The 4,828-nt window shown below is 34.7% G+C and overlaps 1 pseudogene; it reads right to left on the reverse strand.

Moving 5' to 3' along the window:
* Positions 1–406: 406 nt before the first annotated feature.
* LOC113854616 lies at positions 407–4,547 on the reverse strand (annotated as a pseudogene).
* Between the last annotated feature and the right edge of the window lie 281 nt (positions 4,548–4,828).

Below are 4,828 nucleotides of genomic sequence, written 5' to 3' on the forward strand. Positions count from 1 at the left end.
CTAGTACGAGCAAGATAATTATTATATATTATGTGGAGAATTAATCTATTACCAAAATTAAAAGTTGTAAACTAATCATTTAGGCTTGTTTAGGAGTTTTGAAAGAGAGAAAGAAAGAGTTTAAAAAATAAAGTATAAGAGAGAAAAAATAAATAAAGATTCATATAATTTTTTTAAATTGAAAAAACTTAAAATATGGAATTAAAATGATTTATATACTTTTTTTCTTAATTAATTTTTTTTAAATAAGAATAATCATCATGTGATCTCTCTTTTCTTATTCTCTCCCAATTCCAATTCCCAAACAAAGCCTTAAGTACATGTTTAACACATTTCTTTTATTTTTCACATTTTTAAAGTTATTTATGCCAAACATAATGTTCATGAAAAGTACTATTTATGCCAATCATGCGTCTGTTAACTGGTATAGCGCTGCATCCAATCTTGGCTTTGCCACTGCCACAAGTGGCTCAGCCATGAACATGTTATCGTTAGACTCAACACGGTTGATGTGTGAAACAGTGGGTGGTGCACTCCAAGTGAAGCTATGGAGCAACCTAGCAAATAGCATCACAGTCATGGTGGTGCCAAGCATGATTCCAGGACAACCACGCCTTCCAGTGCTGAATGATATGAACTTCAAATCTGGCTCTGTCAAAGCCAAATCAGACCCATCATTCATGAGGTGGCGTTCTGGCTTGAACTTCAGTGGTTCATTCCACACTTTGGGGTTTCGTCCAAGTTCAACTCTGCTTAACAACACATGGCTACCCTTTGGAATAAGGTAATTGCCGATCTCTGTGTCTTTGATACAAACGTGAGGAACGTTGAAAGCCACAATGGGATGAAGGCGAAACGCTTCTCTTGCACATGCCTTCACATAGTTGAGCTTAGGGATATCTGATTCTTGCACCAACCTTTCCTTCCCAACCACATTGTCCAGTTCTTCAGTGGCGCGTTGAAGCAATTCCGGTTGGTTTATCATTTCCGCAAGAGCCCATTCAACTGCGTTTGATGGGTTATCCACTGCCGCAAGCATCACTTCCTACACCACCAAGTTTCATTATCAAATTAAGGATTGTGTATATATTGTATATTCTAATAAATTAATGAAATTTCTCTCATTTTTTATAAATTTTAACTAATGTGTTGCTACCATTTCTTTGTGTACACAAACACACACGAGAGGAAGAGAGAAAGGTGGAGTAAATATTACAATGATCTGGGCCTTGATTTCCTGAACTGTCAATGCTGGGTTGTTGAAATCTTTGAGTGAGATGAGAATATCAAGGAAGTCATCACCATCAGTCTTGGACCCATCATTCCATTGTTTGATTCGCTGATCAATGATGGGATCGTGATACTTGTTAACAATTTCTATAGCCTTCTTTACCTTGGTCACATGGCCATCCAAGTCAATAGCACTCAAGCATGGGATATAATCACAAACACGAAAGGAATAAATTTTTTCAAGCATTGTGAAAAGGGCATCTAAATGTTCAACTTCCTCAAAACAAGGCCCTCCATCATTCCTACCTTTTCCAAAGTACCTTGTATTGAAACACAACCTTCTGATCACATTACCACTATAATGTCGTGCAACATCCCTCACATTCACAAGGCCAACATCACCGTTGTCATGTTTTTGTATTTGTTGTAGACGTAAAACACAAGGTTATCAGCTTCTTTATTCCTTTTGCCTTGAAGCCATTGGTGCTCGGTGGTGGAGAGCAATTCGTTGCCAACGATTTTTCTCATTTTCTTCCATTGTTCTCCAAAGGGTACAAGAGTTGTGGTGAGATATCCACTACTTATGAGATTAGTGGATATGCTTACGGGTCTAGAAGCAAAGTTAGCATCTTGTTTTCTCAAGAATTCACGAGCAATGGTAGGGCATGTCACGGGGACAACATGGACATTTCCTAAGCGGATACATGCAATTTCAGTTTTCATTTCTTTCATTAGTGTGTGTATCCATCGGAATGTTGGCCTGTTTGCAAGCATTTCGGGAAGGTTACCGATTATAGGCCATGGTTTGGGACCGGGTGGCAAGGGTAGTCTTTGTTTCTTGGTGTTGTGAATCAAGTGAGACCCTAAGGCTTTGAAAAAGGTTATGGTAAAAAATATAATAATCAGAGAGAAACACAACCCCTTAAGGAGTAACAACAAATGATTAAAGGAGTAATACATGGCATGGAAGTGAATGAGTTTTGAATAGGTCCAATAGAGAAAACTAGATGGGTCACTTATGAGCATTTGAATCCTCTTTATAACACCTAAACCTAAGAGATCCTCATCCATGGACACGCTGGAAAAAGAATATATTAAATGTCTGTATCTGTTAATTTCTTTCCTTCAAAAATACCCACATTTATTGCATTAAATGTATTATATATATATATATCCTTTCAGTCTTTAAATAAAAGAGCTCATGGTGTAATATACATATAGTCCTTCCTTTGACCATAATCATATATATAATATTCCACCCTTTTAAATTGACTATCATAATTAATATTCTCAATAAATATTAAAAACAATAAAAAATATTTTAATTAATAGAATAATTTTACTATATTATTTATTTGAAATAATTAGAATAAAAAAATTAATGTATCAATGAGATCTCAAAACTTCACTTAACATGGAAAAAAATATATCTTTCCGAAATGTCACTTAATTTGAAATTGAATAGAAACATTACTATATTTTTTAGTTATTTTTCTACTATGTTTAAAGGTTTTATGAAGTCCTAAAATTTACTCCATTCATTTTAAAATGATTATGACTTTAAGAAAAATATTTTATTTTCAGATTAACTAATTTTTTAAGATACTAATGATATTTTTTTTTCTAATTCTATATGTTTAAATATATTGTGTTGCATGTAGTTGCAGAGTTTTCATTTTAGACTTATAAGAATGGGAGTTACAAGGCTAATATTCACATGAAAAGAGTAGAAGGGGTGTAGCTGGTTCCAAAAAAATGTTCTTGTTTGATACTTCGGCATTATTTTACCCATTTTGATCGAGCGATCGAAAAAAAGAAAGGTCCTTACCATGGAACCCTTAGGTTTTGTATGCATGGTATAAGCATCCATGAACATAAACAAATAATGCATAAGCTGTTCGCAAGCTAGCATTAAGCTTTTCGCAAGGGCCACACATTGAAAACATACATTTCTCTCTCATTAATTTTGCCTAAGGTTTAACCACTGCGAGTTTGCATAGACAGATGAATCGATTCAAAATTTATCATTTTACTCCTTAAAATGGTCAATGTCATCGTGTAGTGTGTTTTATTTTATAATGTATTTAAAACTTTCGTCGGAGCAATGCTTGCACGTGCTACTTTTGCCATACACCTATTTTAATAAGTCAAATGTTCTTTTCTCCACAAATTTGGCCCGTTGTGCAGCAAAAAGTTAAACAAAAATTGAACCTGCACTAGCTGTTGCTCTTTTCTACGTGGCTGCAGTTAAAAAAAAGCATGGCTCGTGTGATATGGGTGGATCAGATCTGCAGTTGCACAAAGACATGCTAAAAAGCTGCTTTAGAACCTTCAAAAACTGTGCAAGATACAAAGCAACAAAGAAGAATTATCTTTTTTTTCAACATGGTAGATTTGTGCACGTGGACATGTGCTCAAGTGGAAGCTGAATTAGAAACTGTGGCACAGACCTGCACCCTCACTAACTCCTACAGAATTATGCGACTCACCCTACACTACTAAGAGGAATTGAGCCAAAAAAATCTCTAAGAAACTTGATAGTTTTTAGTGGAGGTAAGATGAGTAATATAGTTGAAATATGTTAGTAGGAATAGTTAAAAATGATAGTTAAAAAAGTTTTAGTAAGAGATTCAAGAGATGGAGAATTGATAGTTTGATTACTTCTTCTTAACTTTTATAATGAGGTAGCATGCCTATTTATAGGCATCATCCACCATTAGGTTTGGATGATTTAATATACTAGAATTATCTAGTAACTTGAAGATTTACAATATTCTAGAATTATCTCTAGAAGTGTCTTGAAACTAGAAGATCCAAATGGTTTTTCTTAGATTATTCCTAGTATTTTTCTAGACTACCTCTAGCTGTTGTTCAAATTTTGGTCTTGGTAGTGTTTTAGTGAAAATGTCTGTAACTTGATCTTCAGTTGTGCAATACTCGAGCTTAATTTCTTTAGTTTATTCTGCTTTCTTGATGAAATGATATTTGATTGCGATGTGTTTTGTTCTACTATGATGCACTGGATTCTTTGTCATTGCTATAGTTGATTTGTTGTCGTAGTAGATTGTAGTAGACTCGTTTTTTTTTTCTCTCATTTCTTCAAGTATTCTTTGTAACCATATTGCTTAACTTGTAGTTTCAGTAGCTGCCACATATTCTGCTTCTGTTGTTGATTGTGCAACAGTTGCTTGCTTCTTCGAAGCCCACAAGATTGTTCTTGATCCTAGTGAAAAGGCATAACTAGATGTGCTCTTTATGTCGTCGATTGATCCTGCCCAATCACTGCCAGTGTAGCCAAGTAGCTTTGAGTTGCTCATAGTTTGGTACCATATACCATACTCCTTTGTACCTTGTAGATATCATAGGATTCTTTTTGCTGTTCCAAAATGAATTTGGCTTTGACCTTGCATGAATCTTGAAAGAAGACTTACAACATACATTATGTCTAGTCGTGTGGCTGTGAGACAAAGTAAACTTCCAATCAAACTTCTATAACACGATGCATTAGCTTCTGGTGCTCTATCATTTTTCTTTAATTTCTCATTTGTCACCAATGAAGTGCTAACCGTCTTACATCCATTCATCTTAAAATTCTTGA

This window comes from Abrus precatorius, unplaced genomic scaffold, assembly GCF_003935025.1.
Source record: "Abrus precatorius isolate BTA unplaced genomic scaffold, Abrus_2018 Scaffold1, whole genome shotgun sequence".
Classification (NCBI taxonomy): domain Eukaryota; kingdom Viridiplantae; phylum Streptophyta; class Magnoliopsida; order Fabales; family Fabaceae; genus Abrus; species Abrus precatorius.